Source organism: Tamandua tetradactyla, chromosome 26 (genome assembly GCF_023851605.1).
Source record: "Tamandua tetradactyla isolate mTamTet1 chromosome 26, mTamTet1.pri, whole genome shotgun sequence".
Classification (NCBI taxonomy): domain Eukaryota; kingdom Metazoa; phylum Chordata; class Mammalia; order Pilosa; family Myrmecophagidae; genus Tamandua; species Tamandua tetradactyla.
In genome coordinates, this window is record NC_135352.1 from 32,511,631 (window position 1) to 32,521,944 (window position 10,314).

Genomic DNA, 10,314 nt, shown 5'->3' on the forward strand with positions numbered 1-10,314 from the left:
GACTAGCATTTGATCCTCTCAAATCCCTTCGCCACATAGCAATAAGCCTCCACAATGCGAGTGTAACCATAACCAGAAATGATCTAATTTTCCTGTGCGGAAGCATCACTATAGGGTTTGTTGTTAATGGAAGTAATGGTGTGGTCTCTTGCTTTTCTGGGGCAGGGCAGTCAGTATCTCACCCATGGATCAGAGAAGGGGTGTGGAAAGCAAGGAATAGATGATCTCATTTCATTTAAGGTCAGAAGAATCAGAAAAAAAAAAAAAAGATACAATAAGTTAAGCTATTCAGAATAGGAGCAGACTCTTGGTGCTGACTTTTCACATGTTTATATAGTATGGCATTTAAATCTCGTGACAACATTTGTCATATTAAATTACGTGCCGGAAGGTTAAAAACTTCATAAGAGTAGTAGTATACAAATTTTTGCATAGAAAAGCATATATATTTATATATGTATTCAAAGAAAAATTTCTTGGAAAGTGCTAAAACTGATTATCTCTGGGTATTTGGATTATGCAAATGTTTTTGTTTGTTGCTCCTTTCAAATTTCAAGTAAACAATTTAGTGGTATTACTTGCATCCACAATATTGTGCTACCATCACCAAAATTCATTGCTCTTAATTTTTCATTACCTGAAAGAGAAACTCTGCACCCGTTAAGCAATATCTCCCGACCCCCTCCACACCCTCTGGTAACCTATAAACTACTATCTGTCTCTATGAAATTTGCTTCTTCTAGATATTTAATATATGCAAGGTCATATAATATTTGTCTTTTTGTGTCTGGCTTAGTTCATACAACATGATATCTTCATGGTCCATCTATGCTGCAGCATGCATCAGAATTTCATTTCTTTTTACACTAAAACAATATTACATTGTTTGAATGTACCATATTTTCTTTATCCGTTCATCTGTTACTTCTACCTTTTTACTGTTAGAAATAATGCTGCTCTAAGCACAGGCACACTGTTGCTTATTTTTACTAAGCCAATTTTCTACAACTAGCACAGATTACTTTGACAAAAAAAGATGGAATTTTATGTTAATCTAATCAGATGCTTCCATATTTTGAAAGAATTTAGAAGTATTCCAATGTAACTTAAGAGATCTAAAAAGCAATATTTAAAAACATTTACATAACATGTTATAATTTTTAAAAGTCTTGTCTTTTAATTACTTTTAAATTACCCCTTAAAATGATCTTCATATTTAACTATATCAAGGCGTATTGTAACATCTCTTAAAGTTGTTGTTTCTACACTTTTTTCTTTTGTTGCCAAATGCATAAAAGGTAACAACAGAAAGATGTGAAATATATTTCTTTTCAAAGATATTTTGCAGATGCAAAAAGAGACAGAGGGATCATGGAAAATGGCTAAAAACGAACCAACTGTATAAATCAAAATCATGTTTTTTACTCACTTAGGAAATGCATTTAATTACATATTTACATGCAAATTAACTTCATAATCAACCTTTATTGCTCAATAAGTTCTTTCTGAGAGTGGATCAATAAAGCCAGTCATGTGGTCAGCTATAATTATTATTACTATTACTATCTTTTTTTTTTTTTTTTTTTTTTTTTAGGTGCACAATCTGGGAATTGAACCCAGGTCTCCTGCATGGAAGGCAAGCATTCTACCACTGAACCACCCGTGCACCCCAGCTATTATTTTTCTAAAATGCCTACATGCTATAATTTGAAAGGTGTGGGGTAAATCTTATGCTCTATACCAAAACCAGAACCAAATGAAAATAATTCTTCTTCATGTTACAACCTTTTATAAATATAGTCCTCTGCCTTAAGGAAGGTCTCTCTTTGGGATGACGTCCTTAAAATTTCTGAAATTTGCTACAGTTTCTTTTTTTTTAATTTAAAGTATTTGCTGTGCACAGTAAGTAACTTTTAATTTCACTCTTCTATGCAATAGAAAGGACCCAGTACCAGGGAACTTCTTCAGTTCTGAAAGATGTGTCTTTCAAATAAAGCAAAATATGTCTGAAGGGGAATTTTATCCATTTCAAAATTTTTGTCTAGATTTTTTTTTTTTTTTTTTATACATGGGCAGCCACTGGGAATCGAACCCGGGTCCCTGGCACGGCAGGCGAGAATTCTGCCACTGCCTCCCCACTGCACCGCCCTGCCTAGATTTTTTAATACTCAGTAGCTGGGTGGCGTGGTGATACCGTTGGTATCAAAATCCCTCCAGGGCACAAGCAAATTTGATTATATGATTTACTCCGAGCCTAAAGTCAGGAATTTGTTTTTTTGCTGATGCTTCTGATACATGGGAGAAAGATGGATTACACAGCTCACAGAGCTATTAACACTATCAAATCCTTGGAGAAAAGAGTCAGAGTCTAACGCAGGGAGGAGAGGTAATGGAAACTGATTTTCCCTTGCGGCCGCTTTTAAACTTTTTGATACGGCTTTGGTAATTATCTGCCACAATACAGGCCTCATTTGAATATTTATCTTCTATTTGGTTTTAACATATTGTTTACAGCTTTGATATTTTCACCTTTCCAACATATTTGAAAAATCTGCGTTTCAGTCTGCCATCGCTGTTGCTTTATGCGATATTCTTATTTTATTTCTAAAGTAAAGACTATATATTTAAGTCACAGAAATACTTATTTTGTGAAACTCTTAGCCAAACGATGACAGTTTTGTAAATTGTTTAGCATCATGGCTGTTTAAACAATGTAAGTTATAAAATATTTGGCCATAAAAATGAGCTTCTCTGTTTAACTCTGAAAATATAACAAATAAAAGTATTTGCTTTAGAAAGAAACATTTAAAAAAATGGAATTGGGGTCACCGGATAAACTATACTGAACATCATACTAAATAAATAGCAACATTAAGCTGCAATATATTTATTTTAATAAATTATTGAAACAGTTGGAATTTTTTTAGATGATGGATTTTGTTTCTAGAATTTTTATTCTGGTAACATATATTCAATGTAAAATTTCCATTTTAACCACTTACCAGTATACAATTTAGTGTTAATGACAGTTATAATGTTGTGCTACCATCACAACCACCCAACACCAAAACCTTCCCTCCACCCCAAACACAATAACGGGCTTGGTTCACAGCTTTCTTATTTTAAAAGTTAATGCTTCCTCTTTCTTGACTTAAGAAATTACACGACATGCCTAACTTAATTTTGAATTATTGGTAATTTCTTATAGAATTAAATGGATTGCACATGACAAGAAAACCAGTTTTGTAGAAAATTTTAAAAATCATACATTATACGCATACATAATTTGAATAGTGTTTGACTATTCATAGTCACAAATAGGGCTGTCATTTACTCAGGTGATAGAATGTATTACAAAAATTCAAGTGGTAGAATATATCAGTAAAATGCTATCCTTTTCATATTTTTAAATTTTAATTTTAATTTATTATTATTATTATTATTATTATTATTATTATTTTACATGGGCACCAGAAATCAAACCTGGGTGTCTGGTATGGTAGGTGAGAACTCTGCCTGCTGAGCCACAATGGCCCGCCCTCCATGTTTTTTAAAATGTGAATTTGCACTGAATGTTTCCTTGGAAACTTTGTTTCACTGACTAATTGACATTTAACTGTCAATTTATCTAATTCCATACATTCTTTTGTATGATATCTGCATTGTAGGTCATGGTTAAGTAACTCTTTTTTATGAAATACAAGCATCTAGATACTGATATTGTGCAAATAATATTTACAATTAGCAGTAATTTTAATAGTGCCAAGTAACATTTTTAAGAACCTTGTAAAAACTATAGGCAACTATAGTAATATTAGATTAAATAGATTCCTGAAATAAAAAACTTTGAAAATGTTAAGTAACATAGCTAATTACTACAGCAAAGCTGATATTTGTAATAATGTTCTATGTGATATTTTGAGAATGGACGCAGTTTTGACAGCTAGTCAAATAGCTTTTAAGATAGTATTTAATATTTAGAACTTAAGAAACTCTGATATTAGTATCTGAAGATTTTTTTCCTTGCTTGCTTGAATTTTAAATTGGTTTATGAAACATTTTGTACAGCCACAGGCTTTACAATGATTATTTAGATGCTTTATTAATTGTGTCTATGGATAAACTAAGATATCCATTTTTGGTGGTTAAGATTTTCGTATGTTAATTGTAAAAACATTTGCATCTTCATATTTTCCTGAAGTCAAAAACTTGAAAATGTTCAATAACACAGGTTGTTACTATAGCAACATTGATGTTTGTAATAACTTTCTACTTGATGTTTTGAGAACGTTCACAGTTTTGACAGCTAATCAAATGATATTTAAGTTAGTGTTTAATATTTAGAATTTAAGAAACCTGTTATCTGTATTGGTAGATTTTATTCCTTATTTGCCATAATTTTAAACTGGTCTATGAAACTTACTATACAAACACAGACTCTACAATGATTATTTGGATACTTTACTTAAATATACCTATGCATAAGATAACCAAGATATCTACTTTTGGTGGTTCTAAGTACATTGTTTGTTTTTCTCCAATAAAAATATTTAAATAAAAATACATTATAGCTTCTATACGTTTCTACCTTATTATCTACATCTTATTGATAAGGAAGCTGGTGAAGCTATGAAAGTTATACTTCCTGGCTTTTAAAAAAGATGCAACATTTTAAAAAGCCATAGTAGTTGGGCTCTGCTAATTTCATGGTTTCTTTTTTCTCTAGGACCACCTGGAAAATGAGAAATAGGCCCAAATATATGGGAAACCTATGAACAGACTTGACTTCTGAGTGGAACATCTTCAAACAGCACAGAGTATTCTAACATTTAAATAACATTCATCAACTTATATTAAATAACATTTAATATCCAAGTAAAGTGAAGTTATTAAAATTGTTCTAATTAAGCCCATCTTGACTAATTCTTATAATAATAAAACTAAATTATCCTAATTAGAAAAGTAATTGCATTCTATAATGATTTCTACTCAAAACAATTTATTAAATTAAGTAATAATCTTGAGAAAAGCATTATGTTCTACTAAAAAAAAAAAAGGAGGAACAGTTAGTATTTTTGAGAGGAGAAAGTAACATTTACTGATCATATGCCTTTACCCCAAGGAAGCAATTTGCTGTTGCTTGCTTTTTTTAGTAATTATTTTTCCTTTTTTTAAATATAAAGGTTTAATGTAACAGTAAAAAGAAAACACAAGTCCATAAGAACATTCATTGTCTTTTTCCTCTTTTCATCATAAACTGATGTATTTTTACTAAATTAAAATTCTCTTGTGTTCACAAGTCAGGTTAGCTGCTTCGTACCTTTATTTGATTCAATAAAGAATGTCTCAATCCGTTAGTCCCATAATTTGTTTGAAAAGGACTTTGCATAATAAATGAAAACAATTTTATGACTTGTGTTTTATTCAGTGGAGGCAATATTCAACTTAAATAATGAAATTATAGGTGAGAAGAGAGTAATTTTCTGTGAACTGTGTGGCTTTCTCAATAGGAGCCAGAAAGCTTTAAACACTTTTGCATTGACAGTTTCCATTTTTCTCACTTATGAGTTTTAAGATAGCTTTCTTTTCCTTTAGTAGTTGTTACAACTTACTCCAAGATGGTTTTCTCTAAATGTCACAGACCTAGATTGGAGGGATTCAGTTTATAAAAGATTTAATTTTTAAATTAAAAAAAATTAGAAAAATTAGTTAAAACAATATTTAACATTTGTGTATAAAATGATCTTATTCGGTGTGTACCCATATTTGAAAACTTTGAGGAAAATTAATGCATGATTAATTAGTACTTGTTATTTTTTCAAGACACTTTACAGAAATAAATGATGCCATTCTTGTAATGTATATTTGGGCTCATATAGGTGATACCAAACAAAAAAAACAAACTAGAAACATGATATTCGATTTTAATTAAATTTGACTTCAAATAGAAAGAAGAATTTTTAAATAGTGAATCAATGGTTCGTGTGATTTACTTTCACAAACAATGAAAGATGAATGAAAATGATGATGTGGAACAGCCAAACAGCAGAGCACTGACACTTTTTTTTCCTGCAGTTTCATTTTCTAAGCTTTCTAAAGTAATAAAATGTACAGAAGTCTATCAGATGACTGAATACTTTAAGAACCAAAATAACCGTAGCTGATTAAAGGTAAATTTCCTTTAATCATGTCTCCATAAGTATCAGCAGGAAGTCTGAACAAAATGCAGTATATTTTGACCAGAAAACAGACATGAAAAACTCTACTATGCACAGTGCTGTGATGTTTTCTGAGTGGTAATTCTGATATCTGATGTATATTCTTTATTCATCCTAAGTTACTTTGATTCTGTGTTAGCCAAGATACAGGGCTGAATAAATACTTCAAAGCATGAAAATGCTGAAAGAATCTCCAGTGTCAAGAAAACGAGAAAGTTGTACCCATATGCCTTTCAGATTGTTTTTATTTCAAATCCAAGTAAAACAAAGTCTCAGTCTTGTCAAACTTGCAAGATGTGCTGTGCATTGATTGGTGTTCCCTACGTTACATTAATGCTCATTGACAGTATTTTATTTTTGCAACAATATTTTTACGTCAAAATGGATTTTAAAGTCCAGCCATCAGAATTATTCTTTTTGTTCTTCAAAATTTATTCAGAATTTATTCAAAATATTTTGCATCAAATATCAGCAGTGAAATGAGAAGGATATTTAGGAAAGAGTGTGGGACAAATAATTGTTTTGGTTGCCTAAACAGCATGTTGGAAACAGGCAACTTTTATTTAATTATTCGAGCCTAGAAGGGACAAGAAACTGAGAGAATTTAATAGGATTATGTTTTTCAATTTATTTACTGCATATTTCAGGTAAATATATCTAAGAGTCTGAATCTTCTTGACAATTACGCTTTCCATTTTATACTTTGATATATGCACGCTTAATTTGATACAAAGCCCTCATGCGAGTTTTAAAACTTGAACTCTGGATGGCTTATGCCCTAATTTATTTTATAATTTGGCATCAAATATCTGACCATTTACCTGAATGCATAATATGGGATTGTGCTTGTGGTTGGAATTATATAATAAGGATGTGCCTGTGGTTATATACTCTGAATAAATATTGCTAATAATCACTGAAAAACAGAATGTCATGTGATAAAATGCACTTAAAAGCTGCTCAGTCTACATCTCCTTGTGCTGTGTGGCCATCAGGTTAATGTCATAATGACAGAAGTGTGGGTCAATTGGCCAAAAACAATAATTCAGAGATACTAGTAGCTGTTAACAATTTCAGTGTGGCTTATAGCATAGTTTCAGATGAAAGGACAGGAAAGGTCAATGTTTGGAGGGAGCTGTCAGCCAGCTAAGGAAAAAAAAAAGGGAAAAAGGAGACTAATCCTTTGGTAAATCAATTCAAACTACTTTTTCTTATGCTCAGTGGAACCCCAGTTAGTCTCTTCCCTCTTTTCAACTACAAATGGGAATGAAAAGTCCCACAGCTGAGTATTTTCATATCATGGGTACATCAGAGAACAAAGGGAGGACATGCAAAATGAAGCAAACGCTATTTGGACTGCCAATGCTTCCATCACTGTCTGGTCTCCAGGTCTCTCTGTCCCTTGCTCCCCTTTTGAAAACAATAAGGATAAATAAAACGAGTAGTTCCAAGGAGTTCTAGTCAAATGATTGGGGATTTGGTGTGTGGTAATTACTTGTTTCTGAAGGGGCAAATGGCAATGGATAAGGTAGGCACACTTCAGAGCTCTGAGCCCCTTGTGGCTGCAATACTGGATTTAGTCTAAAAAAAGAAGAGAACAAAATAAAACCAGATGCTGTTCTTGGCATAGTCATTACCTGGAAACTATTTGAATCTCTAGTAGTACAAAAGATTTCAAGTTCCATTTTCAACTTGATAAAACATAGATGGTGATTTCTCTACCTTCCCTTCCAATCGAATCTTATACTATTATAAAAATGAGTCTGAGTTATGAAAAAATAACTTAAAATGTGTGAAGCATTTTCAGCACTTAGGTGTTAAAACAGGCTTCAAATGTAGAACTCCCACCCTCCTTTCCTAATTGACTTGAGGATAAACAAATCATTATTACACACAGTTAACAGATTCTCAGATGTCATCAATTTATAGTAGGCTCTTTGTTAAAAGTAATCATTCAAAGCCATCCATTCTAAAACAAATGATGATACTAATTTTTGCTAATACTTTGGATTTCTTGATAAGGAAAACAACTGAAAAGTGCAAATAACACTTTGGGGGTGATTTATTAATCCAGGTGCTACTTTAAAAAAAAGTCCAATCAGCAAAAAAAAGAAGAGAAAAGAATATGAGAGTCTTTCTCTCCCATGCAATATAATGCATTCAAATATAAGGAAAAATTTCAAAAGATTTAAAAATAAACAGTATGCACGCAGGTCAGAGATCTGCAGAGAACACTTAGGTATAAAGCACTGCATAATATTTTTTACGTGCAAATTTGGGATCTTTTTACGGATTAATCAAGATAATTAAGTCTCTGTGCAGACACTTTAACTGAGAATTTAAAAGTTTTCAAATATATATTTTTTTGAATCGCAATCTAGGGAGTAGCTAAAGTTGTTCTAAAATAGTCTTTATATTTACTATTGTATATTTGCACTTGGGTTAAAATCCATGTAAAAATCTTGTTTATACTAAAAAAAGAAAAAACTGATGGAAGGAGTTGAAAAATCTCATTTCTTCTCCCTTATCTATGGAATTAATGTTTCCAATTTTGCTTTCTTCCTTGCTATACTGTCATTATTGACTGTATACAAATAGCTGTATCCAGAAATATTTTGCCCAATTCATAGGAGGGCTCATTCCAAATGTAACTCTCAACCACAAAGAAGATGGGTGCACCATTCACATATTTGTGAAAAAATGCACATATTTTAAATGTGAATTCTTTAAAGACTTTATTCTCTTTCTCCTATGGAATCTGACAGTGCAAACAGTTTACAAAATTCACATCACATCTGGGTACAAAATACCACCCCATCTAGTTGCATTTTGCAAATGACCTACATAAATGAAAGAGAGAAAAACAGCCCAGCTATATTAGTCAGCTTACTTACCAATGATTTAGAAATAATTATCAATGTTATAAATAACAAAATAGTATAGAGAATGAACAAAACCTTACCATGTGTGTCATTTTTATTTTTTGAAGTAATCATAGACTTCTCTTTTTAGTTTCCAGAGAGCATGCAATTTTTCCAACTACTAAGACAATGCTTCATATGTTCTCTAAAAACTCGATGGCATTGAAATGGAATTCATTAAATTAAATTGCATATCCAGCTGAAGACACCCAAATTTGCTTAAATAAATGATGTATTTATCTTAAGCTAAAACGACTTTATTTAGAGTCTATCTTTACCAAACACTTATTTCGAATAGGTGTGCTTTCTAGACACAATACTACAACTAAAAAGACAACTTATTTTTCTTAACCTATGACATCTTACTTTTAGTGCTAACTGAATAGTATATTTAAGACTATTCTGAATTCCGGAGCTGAAATTAAGGTATATTTTCCAGAAACTGGAGAATTTTATTCCCTCACAGTGGGGTTATTTATCTGCATACAGGTCAATTAATTGGATGGTGATACTTAGTTTTATATTATGGCTACAGTAAAATCGTCTCCTGAGAATTCATTTGTTGTTCAGCACAATTATAATATTCCTTTCTCAGAATGGAGTTTCTTTATTCCATCAACACAACACACTGCATTGACTTATCCAGGGAAAGTGAGTGAGACCTTCCACATTAGAATTTTTCACAAACTACCCATTGTCAGTTTTACGGATATTAGAACACTAAAATTTGCCTTAAAGCAAATTTAAGTTAATGTAAGTCAAGACATAAGTTTAGCATTTTTCCAAATGTTTTCAGACTTTGTGCACTTTAAGAATTAACAAGTCCAATCAGAAAACTAAGAAAGAGAAGCAAACAAATTGAAAGAAAAAGCCGAGTTCATCAGAATACATAGTATCCAAAATTCCATCTTGTCTGCGGACAATTCCCAATCTACTAGAAATAGCTATGTCCAAAATTAACAATCAGTGGAGAAATTAGATGGAAGGAGGTGCCAATTGACAGGCAAAGTTAAATATAACCCTACACACGTATTTTTTATTAGCTAAATTGTGGGTTTACAGAACAATCATGTATGAGATACAGGAAATCCTGCACCCCACCACTAAGAAGCTGCATTGGCATGGAACACTTAGGACAACTGAAGACAGCGCATTCTTATAACTGTACTATGTAC

The 10,314-nt window shown here is 31.8% G+C and overlaps 1 non-coding gene across 1 annotated transcript; it reads right to left on the reverse strand.

The window, feature by feature from the left end:
- Positions 1-1,595: 1,595 nt before the first annotated feature.
- Positions 1,596-1,666, reverse strand: TRNAG-UCC (transfer RNA glycine (anticodon UCC)). The gene has a single exon. It is a non-coding gene; the product is annotated as a tRNA-Gly (tRNA).
- Positions 1,667-10,314: the final 8,648 nt, after the last annotated feature.